The following is a 24,005-nucleotide window of genomic DNA, read 5'->3' as shown; positions in this document are numbered from 1 at the left end:
AGATATTTCTTTCAACCTAGAATGTTGTTCATTTTATACAGATGAAATACAGCACTTACTCGAAGGTAACGTAGAACTTGTTTTGAATGGTCGTCTGGTTATTTTCAGTAATCCCTTAAATCTCCAGTTTATATACATAGGAGAAACTGTTAAATCACAAGATATTTGTAGAATTGAAAATTTCTATTTGATTTTGTATAATATTTCCGAATACTATACGTGGCAACTAGAAATTCGAGGAAAGTGCACCATATTGTTTTAAACCAAATGGTTTTTTTCATAATTTAAATATTGCTATCACTTGGAATGTCAAGAAAATAATAAACTCTCGATTTTTAACCTTTTTTATGCGAGTCTATAACGGAAATTTAAAAAAATTCCTCTCGTAGATTTCGGTAACTTATATGTATGCTGAAAATGCAATGAAAAAAAAACGATTAACGATATTAAATAATTAATTATTTAATAATTAATAACTAATTAATCGATTAAAAATCGTTATCACAATTATTCGCGATTTTAGTACTATATTGTTCGAAAAAGTAAAGAGTTTTTGTTATGTGCAAGCAAATCGTTGATTAAAAACGAGGAAGTATTTGCAAACGTCGAACCTGTTCCGAGTAGTGACCTGAAATGATGCTAATTTTTATTAACTTCTTAAATCAATATTTTGTTTAGTAGAGTCGCAACTGCAGGTTCGAGAGAAGGTAAAACTTTAGTGTCTTTGTTTAAAAAGGCAAACAGTTGATTGGTTCTTAGAAGAAAGTCTGTCTACAGAATATACGAACGCTTTTATGAGTTGTTTCGCCGAGATGACGTTGTGAAATTGAAACCCCACAGAGGAATAGCTCCTTTTTTATATGTCGGTTACGCTGAAATGTTTTCAGAAGAATTCTATACCGTCATGAAACTATGAAGGTTGGTATATATCGATGAAGAATTCTCTTTGATATGCGTCACCGGGATTACGAAACCGGCGACCTCTTTAATAATTATGATAATAGATTCTTATTAGCTGAACCTTTTAGCTTTGCGAATCGGCTTAATGCTTTTTACAGGGTGAAGTAGAAATAATGTGCACGTAATTTTCAAAGTGTAGCAATATTGCAAATTTATAGACCGAGATAAAAATTCTCTTTTCCTTTCAAATACGTACAAAACATTATTATAGGACTTTATTACGTATGTAATCATTCTTGCGTACCATTGGATTTTAATTCTGTATGAAACATAGTTTTTATTACAGATGTACGTTCGATATGTCTGAGCAGAAGTAAAACACAAACTTTAAACGTACGAGTAAATTTATCATAAAAAACGCATGGTTTTCAATACTTAGATTTAAATTTTTCTATTTAAAAATCTATAAATCCTTTATTTATATATAACTTAGACTTTAGTGACTAAAAAATGATGTGTAGAATATTTCTATTTTATACTATGAAATAATATACTATATTATATAAATATACTACTAGGAAATATATTATAGAAACAAAAAATTGAATATCTCCTCGTCAATAACCTCGACTCTAGAGCGAAAAATATTAAATATTATCATTTCAAACTTAACAGTATCGTCAACAGTATGAAACTTAACAGCAATATTCAGAGAGTATATGTACTCGAATTTTATTCTACAATAATGATAATATTGTTCGTCGAAGTTACAGCGATAGTTGAACATGACAGAGAAGTTTCCATCAATTCTTCTATTGCATCATTCGTATTCTATGGTTAGTGAATAACGCATTTTAAATTGTGCTGAAAAAGATCTTTAATGACACACAACGGTAATTCGATAACTACCAGAACTATGGACGACGTTCCCAGAATCAATTGATAATTCTTCCTAATTGACGCTCAGATTGTACACAAAAGTGGAGAATTTGGGAAGAGGAGATACGATTCGAGCCTCGCGCTCGAATTTTTTAATTGTTGACAATCGGAAACTATAAAAACGAGCCGAAAAGTTATTTGTATCACCTCTTAACTCTTTTCATCTGTCCTTATCTCCTCTTTGTATCTTCTCTTCCCAAATTATCCATTTTTGTGTACAATATGAACGTCGATTAAGCAGAATTTACCGCACAGTGATTCACGAAATTGTTCGAACACGTTTTGGAACGACAAGAACTCTTTTAAGTTGAAACTCTTCCAAACGATTTCTTAGACATTCTCTAAGTAACTGGTCCTTCCATCATCTTGACACGATTCGAGCCAGTTAGCCGAATTTGAAAAAGTTATTCCTTCTCAGAGGTGTTCGAACAGTTTCGCGTGCCACTATACCATGAAATATGGATAACGCGGAGACACCATTCTCATCAATTAATTGTCCAGCCTTTCCCCCGTATTTCCTATATCTTTGTGATCCCTTATCGTGCCGCGACAGCGCGACCCTATCTACTTGAATAATTCTAATTATCTTCAACAACGTTGCTTGATCGTTTAGGGTGCCTGATCTTTGTCTGGCATCTGCGAACCCCGGTGTATCATCTGTGAGAGATCGACGTGCAAAGTTATTGGGAAAAAATGGGAACCGGTGGCGGCAATAGTTAAGACCGGAAGTTGATGGCCGCCGTATCTCGATCTCTGACGAGCCGGAGTCACGTGAGTTTCCTAGCATCTTCGCGGCGAACGGATAACAACCGGCAAGAGGCCGGATATACCTTTAATTATCATCAAGCGCATTATCGTTGCTAACTTTCTATGACGCCGCGCCGCGCCGTTGTCCGCGGGCTTAACTAACCTTTCGAATGCTCTCATGCCTTCCCGTTTATTAGAAAGGAAGATAGAGGAGGTCGATAAGAAGGCCGCGAGCGTAATTTACGCGGCCCGATAACGAGCCTTTTTCTTCATCCGCTTCTTCTTCGTCTCCTCTGACTCTCTTCATCTTTTTTCCTCCTTTTCCTCTCCTTTTTTTCGTCTTGTTTCCCTTTATTTTCGGACGGACCTAGTCCCCGGGAAAAAATATCGCGGCCGACCGTCGGTCGAAACTTTTAACGGGATAATGAATCAAAAAAGTCCGACGTTAAGTGTTTATTACCACTTCGCCGGCCAATTAATGGCGGGCACGGCTGGTGGAGCGAAAAGCGAAAGAGGGAATTTATAATGACGAACCAACTTCTTGCGTTCTTTTTCGTTGGCTTGATCGGAGAACATCCACTGGGTACATTGATGATGCAACGAACGGAGATGTCACTGACAAAGATTCATAGAAAGAATACATTTTAATTGAATATACAAATAACAAATATATTATAATTATATTATATTATAATAAGTATTTTATATTTATATTATATATATATATAATTATATATTATATATATACATTATATAATATTATAATATATTATTATATATTATATATATATATATATATAATATAAATATAAAATACTTATTATAATATAATATAATTATAATATATTATATTATAATAAATATATTATAATTATATTATATTATCCGTCATAAATAGTAAAAATAATTAGAATGAAGTGTTATTTATTAGTCTCTATCTCTTATCCGCCATTCGAATAAACTTTGGCCCAACTCTGGTTTTTTGAGCGATTTGGTGTTTCCAGTTTGGACGACTTTTAATATCCTCGTTAGCGGACCGCGGAACTTAGTGCATCTAAAACGTGCAGAAGTCGTTAAGTGATTATGAAATCCGAGACTTCGTCGAGTCTAGTACGAGTTTATTTTATTGTACTTGGTTATTGTAGTTGTATTTACCATTGGAGATTTATGTAATTAAATTGTGAATGCTTTTTCGCTTTTATATCACTTTTCTATATTATGTAATTAAATCGTGGATGGTTTTGCTTTTAAATCGAATACCGATCTTTGGAAACCACTGTAGTTTTTTAAAGCCCAATGGAGAATTCAACGTTGTCTTTACTTTCATTTTGGTACAATACAGTCGTTGCTGGAGGAAATAATCTCTTGTGGAACTTCAGTTGTTAGAATACAGAAAACGACTATTATGTTGCATAAAAGTGTGCAGTCTGCATATAATAATTAAGAATAATTTCATACAATTTCAATTAATTTTTCTTCGAATTTATCTTTGAGTTTGTTTACAAGGATAGAGCAAATGCTCATTCTCATTATCTTCTTATAATATCCCAACGATATAAAGTATTTTAACCCTTTGCACTCGAAGCTATTTCAACTGAAAATTGTTAAAAAAAAATTAAAAATATAAAATTATTTTTCTAACTTACAGTATTTCTATTTTATATGAGAAAATGCATTTTATGCATATATGTAAATTGACTCATGGGACTCGCGCAGTAGTTATACTCTTAACAATTTTCCAAATATATAAACTTTGTTAATATCAAAATTATCCTAAAAGGTGCTATAACAAATATTAGTGGTGCCTCGGAGTCGCCACTCGAGTGCAAAGGGTTAATCGCGGTACAACCGGCCGGATTTTACATGCAACATTAAGTCGATAAAAAAAAGTAACATCGTTGCATTTGAGGCTCCAGTTTTGAGAAAAATGAAGTTAAAAAAATAATACCATTGAACAAGAATCGAGTGGCACGTCTGGCCATGACATACCAATTGTATTTCTCGTCGCACTGCAAGCCACGCGAACTTGACGCATCTACCAATTCAGTTTTTTCAAAAACAATTCTCAAATAAAATAGGGTTACCCTTTTCTTCGACTTATTTTTTCACGTAGCATCACTATCCAGCCGATTGTATTTTGAGCGTGGCGGTCGTGACATATAATTTTTATGTCGTTTTAACATCGTTATTTAAATGTAAAAAGTTTTAACAAAAATTTGACGCTTTGACCATAATTTTCAAGGTCAAGTACAATTTTGCGATCCATATTTCCAGCAAATCTTCACCGACCCAACGGTGTCACGCAACAGTGGTCGTAAAACATAATTTTTATACACTCTGTACGTAAGATTCAGGAGCGAAGTTCACCGGTTTCTGAAATATTGTTGATGATATAGTATTTTCCTTGGTGCAGAAAACATGTTTCGAGGGAATTTTTAACGGGATAAGTTTTTCACAGTCAATTAACAGTGAAATTATATACTGAAAATATGAAAGCGGCGATCTTCGTTTCATCCAGATGCCATTACACGTTTTCAGAGAAGTTAATAGCTGGTTAAAAATCAGTTTTCATTGTTCTATTTCCTGCATACATACATATACCCGGTGAAAGTTTCCGTAAAAACGACAAACTAATCTGATAACGAGTTGAGAGTTAAAAATGAATATTCCTGTTGGTATATCGAACGCAACTACCTAAGCTATTTATGAATTTAAACATTTCAAAGAATCGCATGCAATGCCATGAAATACAACGTCGTATTCAATGCGGCATTGTAAAAAATACAATCTGGTTAAACCACCTGAAGCAGGAAATAATATTTCGTATCAGTTTCCATAAATTAATCTCTGTGACTTTTCCACAAAGATCGCACGTTGAATTAATCTTACCTTTTCAATTACTGGATGTCGATGAAAGTACGAATACCGTTAAAGATAAAAGTGGAGAATACGAGAAATGCATACAGTGGCCCATGAATCGTTTTTCTTACCCGTTAAAAAACGAGTCATTTATTGTTTTTTGACATTCCAAGTAATAGCAAAATTTAGAAAAAGCATTCTCGTCATTAGACTATTAGACTATTAATTACTAATTAATTAGTCTATTAGACTAGTCCCTCTATCGTCTAAAAAAAATTCAAGTCATTTAAACCAGTTTTAAAAAAATTATTGCGTTTTTGGAGACGTACGAAGACTTTTGTGGCCACTGTGTATCGCTCACGAAAGTTAAATACAAGTATCACAAATAAGTAAAAATGGACGATTTGGAAAAAGGAGATACGATTGTTAGTAGTATTATTGTTCAATAGTATTATTTTTTTAACTTCATTTTTCTCCAAAGCGGAGCCTTATATGAAACGATGTTACTCTTTTCTATCAATTTGGGAAGAGGAGATAATAAGGACAATAACCTTGTAGCTCATTTTTATAGTAACCGATTGTCAACAACTATAAAAGCGAGCCGCAAGGCTCGATTAATCGCATTTCCTCTTCCCAAATTGTCCATTTTTGAATCAGAAACAGAATCGTCTCGGTTTGGCAAGTTAACGCTTTCATCAAAGCGTTCTAAAATATTATAATTTAAAGGTACCATTATACAGGGTGTCCCATAATTATTGTACAAGCGAGAAATGAGGGGTTCCTGAGATCATTTGAAGTAACTTTTTTCTTAGCGAAAATGTCATCCGTGGCTTCGTTTAAAAGTTATTAACGAAAAACAGTGACCAATAGGAGGCGAGATTAGCTGGCGCGAAGCGACTGAGTCAACGAGCGATCGAAGTCCAGCTTCACTCATTGGTTCGGCCGCCTCGCGCCAGCCAAGCTCGCCTCTCATTGGTTGCTGTTTTTCGTTAATAACTCGTAAACGAAGCCACGGATTGCATTTTCGCTAAGGAAAAAGTTACTTCAAATGACCTCAGGGATCTCTCATTTCCCTCTTGCGGAATAATTTTGCGAGACCCTGTAGATTCGTTAAGAATGTGCAATGAAACCTGATGAAGATTTAATAATTTATTATCCCGATCAGCAAACAAAAGTTGAAAATAAACTATAAAAGTGAGGATCAATAAAATGTTCTATTGCTTATGTTGCTTAGCGAGATGCTCGTGCGTGCATAATTGGTAAATGCTCGCTTTGGCGTTAGCGAAGAAATTATCAGCCTCACATGAGTATGCAAATTATCGATTGCTATTACTAAATTCACTAAATATCACTGCCCATATAGTCGCTAGATTTGCGTATATATAAGCTGCGCAACGTCCACCTGTGTTACGTAACATGCATTAGAGTCTCGACATTTACCCGCGATTATGATGTTGCTGCACAATATCGAGGCATCGACGATTTGTCGGGTCCATTAGTAAGAGTAATTAGTAACCAAAGAAACCTATATACAAAAAGTACTATTAAATACGTCTCGCCGAGATCAGAGTTCGGCATTGATCGATTAAAATTTTGAATTTGATCGATCGATTAGTGCTTACGATTACAAAAATTAATCATCATAATATTGACGATTTATATAATCGATTGATGAAATTAATCGTCAAAAGATCGACAATTGAAAGAAATCATCGTCAATCGCTTATTATAGAAAATCAATGGTCCACCATTGTAGTATACAATTTATACGATCGCCGATTTTTAGGCGATTAACACGTTCCGTGCCGAGCTTTTTTTACTCGAATCTTCACACTTTGATATTTTACTAAAACTTGATGTATTACGTGCAATTATTAATTCTCGTACACATAACAACGTAACAAAAACTTATCAACGCCCATTCTTGCGGTGGAAATTGATTCTTCGGTTCTAAATTTCTTGTAAACAATTTGTTCAGTTCACTAAGTAAACATGCAAGCGTGTACCATCGATGGTACACGTGGCACGGAACGTGTTAAGTTTCTGCAATGGACGATTCATTGGATGATTCATTTCTTCAGTCGATGAAATCAATCGCCGATTTTTTGCACGATTAATTCTTTAAAACACGTACATATTTTGATATTAATTAATCGAAGTAAAAATTTTGTTCGACTAATCCTGAACTTGGGTGCGTTGATTAATTAGATGCACAATGCAGTCCATCTTGGAAACAATGTATATGTTTCGTAAAGAAAATCTCTCAGGAAAAGTCTCTGTATGTAACACGATTAGATCTTAATCCTGATACTAATTCCACCAGAAAAAGTATCTCGGAAGTCAATGGTTAATTAATTATCCTATTTACAGTGGACATTAAAAGAACATTAAATCGTTAATCGTAATTAACTTCCAATTAAGTCGGCGATTTAATCGTTGATTACAATTAGCTACTGTAGAAACAACGAACGACCGAAGTAGGTATATAATCATCAATTGCAATCGACGATCAAAGTAGAAATTGAATCGCTAATCGTTGATTTAAACTTCGCCCAACACTGGCCGAGACAGCTTCCATGAATTTCTGAACCGAACGATGCCATTTACTACGGCTGCGTGCAAAATTTTGCATAGAACGCGATCCGGTCGCGGTGCACTTTACCAACGGTTTCACTTTTCCCTAATAGCCGGCCCCGCTTTTCGCTATTTCCCGACGAGATTTGTCCTGCATCACGCATCACGGTGAAAGTATCTAATTTCGGTAGAAAAAACACAAATCCGGTGTCCCGTACTCTTATTCAAAACGGGAACTCGAGCGAACCACAGCTACCTCTGCAAATGTCGACATTTACACGTCAATTAACGCGTTCACAATTCGACATTTCGTGCTACGTGTCCATTTTAAAGGTCTGTGCTTCAGCACAGTACTGTTTTATGAACGTAGACGCTGCAGGAGCCCGCTGTTTGCCGTTAAATAGGACAGCCTTCAACGATTGACCGCAGGGATTTAAAATAACAATTATTTGACAAATGTGTGTGAAAAAGTATCAGTAACGAAATCATATTTATTATTCAAGTTGAAGATATTAACTCGAGTGGCGAGTCCGAAGCGCCATTAAAAATTGTTACGTCACGTCTGAAAATAATTTTATTAATCAAATTTGTTTGTATTTAAAGAGCTGGTGAAAGCGTAACTGTTGCACGGGTCACGATATTCAATTTCGTACGCATAAAATGCATTTTAGATCATATAAAATGGAAAAACCGTGGGTCAGAAAAGCTACCTTAAATTTTGCGTTAATTCGGCTTCGGGTGCAAAGGGTTAATCGCGAAATTGCTAAAAAAAAATTGCTAAAAAAATCACACGATCGAAAGATTTCAACATTGGATTGCAAACGATATTTATCATTAATCGAAAATTATGTTCGTTGCCAATAATCATTATTGATAACGGAGATCCTGCGACAAAAATGTCATATTTTATGTTGCATTTTTGTACATTCATTTACAAAAAGAAGGTTTGTTCCGTGTTAATAAAGTACAGTATTTTTTCAATACCAGAACATTAACCAAGTTATTACACAACCGTGTATAGTGTATGTTAACATAATATTGTTGTATTTATTCTTATTGCCACGTTTTTTAGAGCAACGAAAACACTGCTCCGATGTGGATACTAGTATTATAAAATACAATTTCTTTCATCGACAATTTTCATGAACAAATGAATGAGAAAAAGGAGAAATTTAAATAGATATTTCTCGCCGATAACTGTCATTGATTACCGAAATACAGTTTTCCCTAACTGATAACTGCTACGAGTAGACTGCGGATTTTGTGCGTTGATTGCAAAAATGGATCAGTGAAGTACAGAGCAACGAAGGCATCAGCAGAATTTAAAAACATCGTCACATCGATTCCAATTTTTTAGAACTATTAAGAGAAGAAACACGTTTTTATTTAACTCCTGTTTCTTACAATTCGTGCAGGCAATTTTTATTTTGCATAAAGAATCGCAATTTTAATTATGCGCGATCAAAACAGAATTTCCCTCGTTGACAACTGTTTCGAATAATTAGAATAACATCTTATCAAAAATTGTTACAAGTTATCGAAATAGAATTTCCGTCATCGTAACGATCATTGACAACGAACAAAATTTTCAGTCAATGGTAATTATTATTAGCAATCAAAAATCGAAATATTTGAATGATGCGGTTTCCTGAGTAATTTCACTTACATTTTACAATTCGTAGCTTCAGCTTGAATAACAAACACGATTTTCTTACCGATTTTCTCCACAAAAATTTATCGAATGACTATTATTTTGGGTCCCTGTTTCAGACAAATAACTTTCGATAATATCTCGAATTCGAGTTGAAATAAATAACCTTGATATAACCATTCGCAGCACTGTTCTACAAATCAATTTCTTCGTTCCCACGAACGGATCATGCGAATGACAGACCACGCGACTAATTCGAATAAATCGACCCGTGCGGCGCCCCCGATAGATAACCCTAGATCTCTAATGGGAATTCCTTCTACGTGCTTTACGTCTCGCGCGGTTTCCATGGGAAAGCTTCTCCGCCGAGTCACGTGGATCCCGGTACGCACTTGTGTGGCGAGTAAAGCACGAAGTCGGCTAACTAATGGTGCACGTATCGCATAACGCAAGTCAGCCGGAAACCGCGAACTTCTCAACCGCGGATCTTCGTTGTAACAATGACGAGGACCGCTCGATGTCCCATTCGAGATAACCGGTTTGCCATGCGAGAACCGCGAGGAACCTGTAATCCTACGTTTTCACTATCGATCATGGTTCCCAACGACGCAACAAAATCAGTAGATAATTGTTGATGTCGCTGTCGCAAATTAGAGAATGGATCATCATTGCGTATTCATTGTGTTTGATAAAGCGAATATATAATTTGTGGTGCGACGATTGGAAACAAAGAAATAGATCATTGTTGCATTAGCAACAATAATGCATTAGTATTAACCCCTTGACATACAATGACGAGTTTGGGGTCATCGTCCATTTCACGTGCCACTGTAGACTTATAATTCTAATATAAAATAACGTATTACTTAAAATAATGTTTCAACTATTATTGCAAAATTGTTGTAAGAGTGACCACAGGCATGGAAATAGTTATGAAATAAAACAACATGTTATTTTATAGAATATTTCAAATAATGTTATTTCAGATGTGCTCAGGTCTGAGCATCGAAAGCAAATGTGAAATAGTATCCTTATATGGAATCGCTATGATTGCCTTTGCAATCTAATAAATTGATATCGGTGAAACTTGGCGGTCTTGAACGCGTTGGCCCGTGTTTCTGTTTACTATTGCTAGGAAGTTATCAAGGTACGTTGCATTATATCTGTTAGTTCATCATGCTTGTTTGCTTCGCCTTTTATTGTTAACCCCTTGACATACAATGACGAGTTGGGGTCGTCATTTATTTCATGCGTCACCGCAGACTTTAACGAGTCTAGCTCGTCAAGAGCTGTTTTCGGCGGACGCCGTGGAGTATATTATTAGATTACTCGGTTGCTTCCCTCGTGCGTCGATTCTGGTTTGTTTACAATGTTCAAGATGCCCCACCCTCCCACCTCCTCAACAGTACCGATAACAAAGTTTCATCCACGAATCGGTAATCCGAATTTCAAAGTAAAACATTCTCTTTCTCAGCTTGCACATAACTGTTCAGTTGAGCCAAATTAAACAGTATTCTTCGGACGCATCAAATTCCGTTTTATTTGTATGTCAAAGGGTTGTGTCTTACGTTTATACCTATCTGTAATATCCATACATATTTATAAACATAAGTGTGTTTATTGTTTTGAAACAGAATATCATATGCTTAAATTCAGGAATGTCCAAATATCGACACTCTATAGTGATCCAATTATGGAATATCTTATAATTAGGTTATCCGTTTTGTTTGTATGTCAATGAGTTTAGACGTTACCTATCAAACTGTCGTAAAGCTTGACAAATACGTAAAATTACCTACAGTTTCTGTTATAATACCAATACACGCAACTTTTTCGTCACGCGTCATCTAACATGAACACGTAAAAATTACCTATCTCTGCGGCAGTGACATCCACAATTGTTTCCTTGCACTTTTATCCAATATAAAAAACTTAATGAGAAACAGGTGTCAGTCCTACGATATGAGAACAATAACGTGTTTCAACAACTAGAGCGTGGATTTTCGGTATTTATGTGAAACATGCATAGGTGCAAATTGAATTAGACATATACATAGATTATATATGTGTACATTAATCTCAGCTGATGCAAATGATTAAGTCAAGATTAAGTGAAACACGAACATTGCAGAAAATTGCGAATTCTACGTTGCATGCCAGGTGCGGTGTATTAGATCATGTTTCCCTCGAGATTAAGCAAAATTTCTTCGTAAGTATATTTTTTGTACCGCAGAAACCGACACAGTTATCCAGCTATCTTGTTTCAATGTTGCAGTGATAAATCCAACGCTAGATAATTATATATTTCATGCTAAACTAGCGTTGCCACAATTCAGACATTTCGACAATTGAAAGTAAAAGGGAACGAGCGCAAGCAATAAGAATCGGCGGATACGGCGAAGCTAGATATATGCACAGTACGCTGCTTTTATATATATATATATATATATATATATATATATATATATATATATATATATATATATATATATATTCCAGCATTAAAATAATCATTCTGTAGAGGATATTCCGATCAGGTAAAAGCAGTAAATTCGTTGGGTTATATTCTTGAAAGTAGCGGTAATAGTTATTGGAGTGTTGCTTTCAAGTCTACGTTCGTTAGCGATTCCGACTCTTGGGAGTAACATTCTCGAGCGAATACCCAGCATGAGCTATACGAAACTCGTTCTTACGCCCGTGGCCGCTACAGTAATCTATTTTCAAAAGTAACACAAGCTTAACTCGGGCATAAAGCTAGGCGTCCGCGTGAGCTCTAGTTTGATTACCAAACTGAATTTTATTGCACTTGAACTAGCAAAGCGTGGATTTTACTGTTTCCCGTAGCTCGGATAAAGCTGCTTGTACAATGCTCGTAAAATTAGCCATTTTCGCGAAGTATTATCTTCAAATGCCCGTCGATTATCCTAATTGCGACTATTACTGCGATCGTGGATACAGCGGTGGCCGTATAAATGGCCGGTCATTCTACGGATGTCCGCATTCAGACGGTTCTTTATTCAGGATTTGGACGTCCCCGGTTCACGGTGTTGTACCAATGATAGTTGACAAATTTTTTCAAGCGAATATAGTTGTGTTAGCTCGCGCAAGCAAAGCACGTTTTTATAGCTGTTGACAATCGGCGACTATAAAAACGAGCCGCGAGGCTCGAATATAATCGTATCTGATAAAATAATCTAAAAAACTAATCTAAAAAAAATCTAAAAAGATAATAAAATAATCGTATCCCAAATTGTCCATTTTCGTGTACAATCTGTCGGCGCTCGGGTGTATTTGGATAGAGTATAAATATTTTCATTCGATTCTTTAGTTTCTGACAATTAATTTCAATTTTCGCATGTTTCGTCAAAACTTGTAGAAAAGTTAACGTATCTAAGAGTACCATAAATAACATGTTGAACGAAATTGATATATAAAAGATCCGTCGTTCGAGTTATTTACTCACTTTATTCTCGCAATTAGTAACGCATTGTCCTCTATCGTGTCTTGAGCGTTGATTCTGGCATCGTTATATTGCTTTTGTTATTGTGCACTGCTGTTTATCTCGTATAAAACGATTAATTATCCTTTCAGTTTATCACAGAACTTATTCACTATACAAGGCATTTCATTTCATCGGAGAGAAAGTGATTCTATGCGAAGAGAGACACGAGTGCGTGGGGTAATCGGTAAATTCGAATTTGAAAATCTGTCCGAGGCGAGTGAATTATGAGTGCCATTAGGCTGACGCGTCTGTCCATTACGTGGATACTTCTACTTCTCGCTGATAAGTGGCCAGCATAGTGCTTCGCGGAAATCTGAACTGAGTTGAGAGGTGGTAAATGATTCGACCGATGAAATCAATGTATGATATGATTTATAAGTAGTATATGTATTTAATTTATCAATATTTAACCGTAGGCAATGATGCTAATTCTTTTTTCTTGTATGCTTATCATTGAAACAAATGTGCAAATGAAAGAAGAGAGAGTGGTATTTATAATGTCGTTAACACTAGATTTACGGAATCCGTCAAAATGAATTAATTTTACACCATTATTTTCATCATTAATTTTTTAATTTATAATTATTGACATCGTAAAGATACATTTATGAGTTATTTATTCAATTTATATGTTACGGCAAATGTTACAATAACACTTGTTAAAAATCAGAATAAATGTGTTTGCTGTTTCTTGTACTCCGTAAATCTAGTGTTAATATTAAAACAATATCATTGCCTTTATTTCCTTCAAAATTGCTCGTGTCTTTCGCGGAGACTCTAGCTTTCTCAACGGTTCACACAAACCTGTTCACTTTGCACCAATACTTCTCAAATATCTAATGTATAATTATTTGAACTCCGAAGAAATTACGCAAACCAACAGCCCGCGCGTAAAAAGTACGTGACAAACGCGGAATAGAATTTTTTTGCTTCGAAGGAAATCATGTTGGCGTGTCCGATCATGACTCGCTGTCTCGACTTCCAGCGATCACGAAAATGCTAGCATATCAGGCAAACTTTCGAACTCGATTAACTAGAAAACGAAGCGTGATACGGGCAAACGTTACCGCGCGTTTTCCACTTACCATTTTCTAAGATTATGTCCGTCTTCCTATCGATCTACAGCTATCTTAATATCTTAAAAATTCCTAACTTTCTGGGACGCGAGAAGCAATCATTTCTCATCAGAATACCGAGTTTCTCCATCACGTATTTGCCATTTTTATCAGAAAATGTTTTTACTTTCCATAATGCCAAATATCGTCTCAAATGATCAGTTGTAATGCGGTTTCGCACAATTATTTCCTTGCAATTCGTGCATAACAAATAAATACGTTTAAAAACACGGGAGCCTAAAACTGACGAACATAGAACATTTTGAAACACTTCTTTACTGAAATAAAATTATTTCAATTCATTTCATTTGAAATTTAAACGAATGACAGAAAATATTATTTGAAATGAAAATGAGTAAAATAAGAAAATAAGCTGTGTTATTTCGAAATAAAAGTAATATCGATCAATAATGAAACAATTCCGTTATTTCTTATTTCAAACACGACGAACGGAATAATACTCAAAATAATATCCAACAGAAAGATTTCATTTTAAGAGATCGTTACATCTCAATTTGCTTTCAGCAAAAAAAAAACTCTTTCCTCGAAACGTTCATCCTCGAGAGATCTTTATCTGGATTTGTCTAATATTGTCGTGAAAGAAAATAATCGATCGGATAATCGTATAACGTTGTCAGATCAGTACTTTTATCTTGCAGAAATGTCAGTATAATCCAGACTTAGAGCTGATAATAGATTCACGTATAATCTCCGAGAAAAATGTCACAAATATCTCAAATTATTTAAAGTAATTCTAGAATAAAATAACATATTATTTAAAATAATATTTCAAATATTATTGCAAAATTGTTGTAAGAGTGACCACAGGCATGAAAATAGTTATGAAATAAAACAACACGTTATTTTATAGAATATTTCAAATAATGTTATTTCAGACGTGCTCAGGTCTGAGCAACGAAAGCATATGTGGAATAGTATCCTTATATGGAATCGCTATGATTGCCTTCAGAATCAAATAAATTGATATCGGTGAAACTTGGCGGTCCTGAACGCGGTGGTCCGCGTTTCTGTTTACTATTGTTAGAGAAGTTATCAAGGTACGTTGCATTATATCTGTTAGTTCATCATGCTTGTTTGTTTCGACTTTTATTGTTAACCCCTTGACATACAATGACGACTTGGGGTCGTCATTCATTTCATGCGTCACCGCAGACTTTAACGAGTCTAGCTCGTCAAGAGCTGTTTTCGGCGGACGCCGTGGAGTATATTATTAGATTACTCGGTTGCTTCCCTCGTGCGTCGATTCTGGTTTGTTTACAATGTTCAAGATGCCCCACCCTCCCACCTCCTCAACAGTACCGATAACAAAGTTTCATCCACAAGTCGGTAATCCGAATTTCAAAGTAAAACATTCTCTTTCTCAGCTTGCACATAACTGTTCAGTTGAGTCAAATTAAACAGTATTCTTCGGACGCATCAAATTCCGTTTTATTTGTATGTCAAAGGGTTGTGTCTTACGTTTATACCTATCTGTAATATCCATACATATTTATAAAGATAAGTATGTTTATTGTTTTGAAACAGAATATCGTGTGCCTAAATTCGTGAATGTCCAAATATCGACTCTCTGTAGTGATCCAATTATGGAATATTTTATAATTAGGTTACCCTCATTTCTGTAGTTCATTTATTATTAGTACGTCCTCTTTCAACGCAATAGAGAATAAACGAAGAGTAAAAATGTGGTCCGGGAAAAGATAATAGGTACCTTGAAGGGCAGATATCTTTTTTATAATTGATATCATTTTAAACGTAACATTATACACTAAGAATGAAATTAATAACAGGGAAAGAAGACAACACAATATAACAGCTCCTTCAGAAGACATACTGAAGAACAATGGGACTATTCAAAACTTGCAAAACCCACTCGGTGGTTGATGTGACTTGAAACACTGTATATAAAAAAGAAATAAAATAAAAAATTTACTATTGTTTTCCTGTGAAACTAATTATTTTTTTACTTAACTTTTTATTTAATCATATCCAAACAATTATAACCAAAGTACTGTAATAAACGAAAAGTGAACCTCTTTTCGTTTCTTTGTTTGTTTTTTTCTAATGTTATATGTATCACCAGTTTGATGCAATCCACACGTCTATAAAATTCATTCGACATTCACAGTTGTTTATAACGCTAAAAATTTAGAGACTATTCTATACTGAAGCGTAAATATATGTTTGCCGATGAAAATGCGGAAAATAAAATGGTACTCGTATTTGTGTACTCCGCTAAACGTGCACCGATAAATACACACGCGCAATTTCAACACGCTGTGTGCGGCTTCCGAAACGAATTCCGAAATATTGGTAGAACATTTTGCCCCAGCTACCTACTTCACGATCGAAGCGGAGCGTTACTAATTGTTCCTCTGATTCATTGTTTCGAACGAGGTTTTACGTTCGCGAATACGTTGCGCGTTGCGCCGCGGCAGCGTAACGCGGAGATTTCGGTCGTTTTATTTGCATTCACGCGATAACACTCCGGTCCCGTTAAGTAACTACCCGGCCCGGGAACTTTGCGTCCAGTAATTGACAATTAATGCGTGGACCTATCCGCGGCCGCGGCTCGCAACTGGAAAGCGAAAGGCCGGGCGAAACAGAGCGTAACTCTTTCCCGAGATCGCGAACACGATTCCGCGTAGAACCGGGCTCTGAATCTTATCGTGCGTCGGCTTTTCAGCACGCTTCCATATCGCCGAACAGCTTTCGAACTGTCTGGGCCAGCCGCGCTCGAAATATTGTCCCTGTTTCGAAAAAATTACCACTTGGCGCGCGCGAGGGCGAGGGCGCACGACCGCTTTTATCCCGCGTCGGCGAAGAGAATAAAAGAAATACAACAAAAAATGCTTCCGTGTTCATGGATCGGACAGCACACACGCTCGACAAATTTTTGCCCGGTGTGCGAATACGAGTTCCACGCGAGTGCGAATCGAGAATAACCGGCGAAAACACTTATCCGCTTGTTCTGCTCCCGGACGAACTGTTTTCTCTCCTTTTAAAATAAAAGATTATCTCGATGTTCGCTCGCAGTGTTTTCGAATCTTTTGACACTAAACCGTACACCGATATTTTTGCACCGATACCAGTAATAGAAAATTTTGCGTACGCAATGAAACAAAGCAGCCAATGAATTCTTATTCGAATAAAATCTTATTTGGATTAATTTTTGTCTAAATCAACTGTTTATTCGATTGGTTATGTCACGGAATACTATCGAATCTCAAAGTTGATTCGTTCATCCATTTTTTGTTGTTCGAGTAAAATTTAGTCCAACTCTGATGCATACCTAAACGGCCACAGAGCCAATAACTATCGCTAATATTGGAACAACTCGAACAATAACGAAGTTTTTTATCCGAAATTTGTACTGCAGTTTGTGTACACCACGTGGAACATCGGTTATGGATTTTTCAATCAGATAATTTTTTCATCGGAGAAAACATTCTTTTATTTTTAAAAGAACTAGTCGGCAATATAATTTGCGTTTCATTCAAATCAGAGCAAACAGTGCTATCGAAGTGTATATTTTCAAAATTTTATCTGGAAAATTACTGGTAGTTGATTTTTTTGCCTGAATGCTCTGCCTTAACGCTAGAGTCCACTAATTTTTTAATTTACGATTATTCAATTTATATGTTACTTACGGCAAATGTTACAATAACTCTTGTTAAAAATCAGAATAAATGTCTTATTGTTACTTTTATAAACTAATATAAAACAGCTGTTTTTTGTGTTCCGTAAATCTAATAATTAACCCTATGTACTCGATTGGTGACTCTGAGGCACCACTAAAATTGTTATATCACGTTCTAAGATAATCTTTATATTAACAAAGTTTAGGTTTAAAAAATTGTTAAAAGTTGTACGAGTTGTACGAGTCATCACAAGACTCAATTTCATATGCATAAAATGCACTTTGTCATATCAAATGGAAATGCTGTAAGTCAGAAAAATTATTTTTAATTTTTAAAAACGGCTTCGAGTGCAAAGGGTTAAAAATGTGGTAAATATTGAAACACTGCTGGTAACGTAAAGAGAGATTTTTAGCTACTTGTAACAATTGACGATATAACGTGTACAGCGTGGCGAAGCCATCTCATACACAGGAGCACAGAAATGCAAGATTAGATGTCGCGAAAAATTACACGACGTGGGACGAAGAATGGAAAAGTGTACTTTGTCCAAGATGCCAATATGGAGTGTACCAGAATTCCCGTTATACCCGAACGCGCGATGGAAATTCCTGAGATGATTTTACAACTTTTCCTTTACCGAAGATGTTGTACAATCAGGCCTGGGTTGGGTCAGGGTGATAGAATCTAAAGGATTTAAAAACTGCCTTTTAGGTTGATTCTCCAATATACTAAATTTCTGTTAAGGTGAAGTGGAGTAAGTGCAGATTGGTTTTTATAGAATTGGACAGAAAACACGCATATTTTCAATCTCCGATAGAAATAGTTGTCATTGCATGTGCACAAAATGTTGTTAAACTATTATCGTTCAACGTATATTCATCTTGATATCGGTGTTTCTTTCCAAAATATAATAATTGAAAATTGTACATCCATCAGTTATTCTGCACTTTGACCACAATATCTCAAAGTACATGATAGATATTATTGCACAGCTCAGATGTATATTGTAAAATAATATTTGGAACAAAATAATTCATCTATTATACTTAGGTAAATACGAAATACAGGGCGTCCTAAAAATGTCTCGCAAGCGAGAAATGAAAGGTTCCTGAGGTCATTCGAAGTAACTTTTTCTTTAGCGAAAATACAATCCGCGGCTTTGTTTACGAGTTATTAACGAAAAACAGTGACTAATGAGCCAGCGAGCGTAACCCGGCTTCGCTCCATGACGCGACGGAAGGAGGGGGTACGCTCAGACTCCGTATCACCTTGCAGTTCCCGCGCTCGCCTCTCATTGGTCACTGTTTTTCCTTGATAACTCGTAAACAAAGCCGCCGATTGTATTTTCGCTGACGAAAAAGTTACTTCAAATGATCTCAAGAACCCTCCATTTCCTGCTTGTACAATAATTTTGAGACACCCTGTATAGAAAAAAGTTGGTCAGAATGATGACATTGAGAACATTTGGCAAGATCATTGAAATCGCATGAGCCGTTCTTTGAACTGCATGTTTATCTAGATGCTTTCTGGCGATAGTTGAACGCCTCCTATAATTGAGCGATCACGTTACAGAGTGATTTCACGGGGCGCGGCAGGGATGAAGTCGACTTTCAAATAAATTGCGTTGACCACGGCACACGTTCGAGAGCCCAGAAATTCCTTGGACATACAGGGGTTCGTGATAAGCAGCCGTCGTTATGATACAGATAATTAATAGCTATTAGTCATGCTCGGTGTTCAGTGAAATGGGAGACGATGAAATTAATGCGCCGTAGAGCGTGTAGCCGCGCGCAATGCTGTGGGCATTGTTGCGATCGAACAACCGAAATATTTATGGGAAGAAGCGAAACGATCGTAATTGTCCATCAAAATATTTACAATGGATTCCGTTTGCCGTGAATCATTGTTACGACAACAAGTCTTCGTTCCATCATCCGTGATTAGATTTGCGGATTTTGTGCATTTATGGGAAAGACGAGCGAGTGATAGAATAGTTAAGATAAACTTGTTGTTCTCGAAGTATTTAAATTTATTTAAAGAAGAAATTCACTTTTATCGAAGAACCTGTTTCTTCTAATTAATGGAGGCAATCCTTATTTTTTCGCTGCATGGCAAGTTTCATAATTTTGCTCTTGTTACAGGTTTTTGTACATACTTGTGTAACCGTAAGCTCATGATCACATAATTCGTAACATAAGTACCTAAAAATGAAATCAAGATCTTGCACGTAGTTTTTGTATCGAATCTTTTCTTGTATCTTAAGCATGCGAAAATTAACAAGTGTGTACATAGGCTCGTAACCGTTAATTGGCTCGCCTGTTCGGTGTTTCATTATAACTTATTCTGAATAATTCGACATAATCTAGATAAACTAAAATTAATGAGAAGCGTGTTGGAATGTTGAGTTAACTTTCAAGTTCGATTATTACAATGCTGCATTGCATTACAAAGGATTCAAAAATACTTGCAATATATATACACTGCAAGTATTTTTCTATTATATATATTATAATAAAATTATAATATAAAACAAAATAAATTATATAATAAATTATATATATATATATATATAATTTATTTTAATTATTTTATTTTATAATTTATATATTTTACTTTATTTTGTTTTATATTATAATTTTATTATAATATATTATAATATCTATAATATTTTTATGTATATATATAATATATTATACATACACATTATATTATAATATTATAGATATTATATAATAATATATAATATTATACGTACATAATAATATATATAATAATCACTTCTAAATATCATCGAATTTATCTTGCCACACTAATGTCAAATTGAATTTGTTCTGGATTTAATTGGATGCCATCAGGCACGGTTATAATCGAAAAATTACGATTTAAATACAAAGTGCTAATGAAAATGTCGCGTTGTGATCGATCGAGTTGTTCGATAAAATGTTCGGCGATTAACCCGCGGGACGAAAGAAACGCGTGAAAGGGAAAATAGTCGTGTCAAACGAAGTCAACTGCATTCAACGAGCGTAACAAGATAATGAAACGATCGGAAACGAACAGTTGCAATTAATTTCGAGTCAGTGGACGTATGATTTAACTTTCTGCAGCGATCGGTGCGTGACTGAATTTTTACACGCGCTTCGGACACTTTATGGCGACACGTTGCAACACATCAAAAGTTTCGCTGACTCCGACATTGTGCTACTTTTACAGCTTATTGTTTCTAACACTCGTTTGTAACTGTTGACTTTGAAACGATTTCCATAACGTCGATTTCGAAGCGTTAAAACTTTGATAATCTACTGTCGTATGCCGAGAGCTATGGGGGTGTCCATCCTCAACCAAATTTCTCCAAGCTGATGTGACTAGAATATAAATGATATGAAAATGCATTTTCTATGCACTATACGGAGTGTCCCAAAATTATGGTATATCCGGGAAATGAGGGGTTCTTGAAATCATTTGTAGCAACTTTTTCCTTAGCGAAAATATTCTACGAGGCTTCGTTCACGAGTTATTAACGAAAAACACTGACCAATCAAAGACGAGCTCGGTTGGCGCAAGGCAGCCGAGCCAATCAGCGGATCTGGGCTTCGACCGCTCGTTGGCTCGTCCGCCTCGCGCCAATCGAGCTCGCTTCTCATTGGTCGTTGTTTTTCGTTAATAACTCGTGAACGAAAGAACGAAAGAACGTAGAATATTTTCGCTAAAGAAAAAGTTGCTTCAAATGATCTCAGTTGAAAAGAAAGAATTAGGATAAAAAGTACAATAAATAGGTACATTAACAATGTGCAGAGTCTTAAGCATGCTGAAGAAGAGTTTAGAAGATTCATTATTTCTACAGACAATTCGATTATACAACAAATAAACAAAATCTGTCGAACTTCCACGAAACGTGTCTTATTAAGAAACAAAAATAATGTATACAAATCCGTAATTTTCAATGCCTTCCAAACAAAAGAATTTTCGAGAAATTGCTTTGCGTAAATCATTTCCCCATAAATAATAATAATAATTATACTGCGGATTTTTATGCAAAATAAAAATTATCTAAGTTGATCACAGGAAACATAAGTCGGAAGAAAATGTCTTTCGATTTAATCACTTTAATAAGACGCGGGCACGATATAGAAATATTCTCAGATTCTTTTAATATCTGCGGAATTTTGTTTCTGATCCAATCACTTTCATAAAATAATAGTTATATCCCTGATAAATTACCGATACAACACATCTATTTTTAAATATATATTTATACCATCTCAACTTTCATTATTGTTTTCATTCTTGGATGAACGAACGCTGGAAAAAGCCTGAAACGGGCGCTAAAAAAACTGTCGAAAGTCTTTACGACTTTCGTATTACGCGGAGCTCCATCGAAATTGGTGAACAATTGGGTAACACTCCTCGTTAGTGCCGCGGATCATTGTAAACCCATAAAATCCGCGGTACACTCGTTATACAGTGGGACGATCTCCTTGTTCCGCCGATGCGAATGACTTTCATCCATTCATCGTTAGCGCCGCGAAAACAATGGATTATCGCCGATTGCGTGCGACCGTGCCGATTACGTGGGATCGCCTTATCGTTCTTTTTGTCTCCGTTTTTACATAACAGAACACACGGCGCCCGTGTAATCCTTTAACGTATCTACGCGTACGTGTACGTGCACGCGCGCACACGCGCGCGTGTCTCCCGCGTTTTCGTTTTCATTGAATGGTTCACTTCGCCGGTACTTCCCGGGTTACCACGATTCGCGTTACCTAATACGCACGCATTCTCTCTGCACCTTGTTGACTCATTCCAGGTGCGCGGATACACATTCGATTCTTCAAGCGTCCTCATTAAACAGATTTAGGTCGACGCTCGACCGAAGCCTTCGCTTTCTATGATACTTATTCCTCGCACGTTCGCTAAGGCTGTGGGAAATCTAATAATTGAGCCGGCCCGTTAACGGATTAATCAGACCAGATTTTCGACACGTACTTTCGCGAGTAATGGAATTTTCCACGTGTTTATTTCGAAGTTACGTTCCGATACACGAAACGTAACTTAAAAGATTTAAATGTCTTCCGATTTAATCATTTTAACCCTAGAAAGATAACCATATGACAACGTACGTAAAAGATAACCATACGCTTCAGAGGCGCATGCTTTTCTAAGGCGTCAATTTTATACTAACAATGGATATTTATTTAAGTTAATCTAGTCATTTTAAAGGTTTGGCATTATTGTAAAAATAAAATGCATTTATATTATATTTTTTTATATTTTAAGTAATTTTAAACTTAAATCACTAGACCTCTATGAAAAATCAACAAAAATCAACAGTCTTCGGTTTATGGGAACAAATCCCGTAAAATATCACAAAAAATAGTGTTTTATCCTTACAAACTAGTAGACTATAATATAATCAGTGTAAAAAAAACTATAATATTATAAAAAATTTCTTTAGAGACAGTCATGACAAACGTCTTTCTTGTGTTCACCACAAACTGTCTTTTTGCATTTGGCACAGGTCATCTTTGACATTCTTTTCTTTTTAGACGTGCAAAGACTGCAATAACGCCTTTTTTTGGCTGAGGGTTCTTCTTCATCATCTGTGGAAGCCTGTACAGCAGATTTTGGAAGAATATTTTCAAAGTGGGTGCTTCCAGTCTTTGCGTCATCCACGGTGCAGTCAGTTGTTTATTTCGCAGGCGCCTCTGCGACGTAGGTTATCTTTCTCGGGTTAATAAGTCGTATGCGATATAGAAATATTCTCAGATTCTTCTAATGTCTGCACAAAATTTTATTTCTGATCTAACCATTTTTATTAAAAAATGCATGAAACCAGCAGTCTAATAATAATAGTTATATCCCTGATAAATTACCAAAATATCGTTTATCACCCCAACTTTGAGTACTGTTTCCATTCCTAGGAATTGGAAGGTGTTCTATGATTATGTTAACACTCGGAAAGGGGCGATTCCCGAGGTCATTTGAAGTAACTTTTTCCTTAGCGAAAATGCAATCCGCGGTTTTGTTTGCGAGTTATTAAGGAAAAACTCTGGCCAATG

At 35.7% G+C, this 24,005-nt stretch overlaps 1 protein-coding gene across 1 annotated transcript in view; it reads right to left on the bottom strand.

Moving 5' to 3' along the window:
- Positions 1 to 24,005, bottom strand: part of LOC117217684 (uncharacterized) — an 88,557-nt gene that overhangs the window by 25,912 nt on the left and 38,640 nt on the right. The window lies entirely within an intron of this gene.

The sequence above is a fragment of the Megalopta genalis genome, chromosome 8 (assembly GCF_051020955.1).
Source record: "Megalopta genalis isolate 19385.01 chromosome 8, iyMegGena1_principal, whole genome shotgun sequence".
Lineage (NCBI taxonomy): Eukaryota > Metazoa > Arthropoda > Insecta > Hymenoptera > Halictidae > Megalopta > Megalopta genalis.
Note: the sequence above shows the minus strand (reverse complement) of the source record. Positions and strands in the feature narration are given on the sequence as shown.